The 1,019-nt window shown below is 35.9% G+C and overlaps 1 protein-coding gene across 1 annotated transcript in view; it reads right to left on the bottom strand.

The window, feature by feature from the left end:
• The window catches only part of Col4a4 (collagen type IV alpha 4 chain), a 160,733-nt gene that overhangs the window by 96,063 nt on the left and 63,651 nt on the right, over positions 1-1,019 (bottom strand). The window lies entirely within an intron of this gene.

The raw sequence follows: 1,019 nt of genomic DNA, 5'->3' as shown, positions 1-1,019 counted from the left end.
TAGAGCGAAAACTAAAAACCACATGATCATCTCCATTGATGCAGAAAAGGCTTTTGACAAAGTCCAACACTCATTCATGTTCAAAGTCCTACAGTAAAGTGGAGCAGATGGCCTCTACTTCAATCTGATAAAAGCCATCTATGACAATCCTAGGGCTAATATAATTGTAAATGTGGAAAAACTGAAATCTTTTAATCTTAGATCTGGTACAAAACAAGAATGTCCTCTATCACCACTCTTATTCAATATAGTTCTGGAATCATTAGCTAGAGTCAATAGACAAGAGAAAGATAAAAGGAATAAGAATAGGTAAATAAGAAGTTAAGTCATTATTTGCATAAGGCATGATACTTTACTTGGAAGACCCAGAAAACTCCACCAAGAAGCTTTAAGAATTAATACAGAAATTCAGTAGCATAGCAGTATACAAAGTCAGTACCCAAAAGTCAATAGCATTCCTCTACACAGATAACAAACACACTGAGAGGGAAATTATAGAAACAATACCTTTTACAGTAGCACTGAGGAAAATGAAATACCTTAGAATTAATCTAACTAAAGAAGCCAAAGATCTTTTCAAGGAAAATTACAGTACTCTGAGAAAAGAGATCATAGAGGATTTCAGAAAATGGAAAGATATTCCATGCTCCTGGAAAGGAAGAACCAACATTGTGAAGATGGCCGTACTCCCAAAATTGCTGTAGAGATTTAATGCAATCCATATCAAAATACCACAAACATACCTCACAGGCCTAGATAAATCATTCCTGAAATTTATTTGGAACCAGAAAAGACCTAGAATAGCAAACACAATCCTGGGCAACAAAGACAAGGCAGGAGGCATTACAATTCCTGACTTGAAATTATACTACAAGGCTCCTGTGATAAAATCAGCATGATACTGGCAACAAAATAGACCTGAGGATGGCTTGAATAGATTAGAAGATGCGGAAGCCCCTATGAACACATTGAGCCACCTCATCTTTGAAAAAGAGACCAAACATATTCACTGGAAGAAA

The sequence above is a fragment of the Octodon degus genome, unplaced genomic scaffold (assembly GCF_000260255.1).
Source record: "Octodon degus isolate 3935 unplaced genomic scaffold, OctDeg1.0 scaffold00096, whole genome shotgun sequence".
Taxonomy (NCBI): domain Eukaryota; kingdom Metazoa; phylum Chordata; class Mammalia; order Rodentia; family Octodontidae; genus Octodon; species Octodon degus.
The sequence above is the reverse complement of the archived record's forward strand: the minus strand, read 5'-3'. Positions and strand labels throughout refer to the sequence as shown.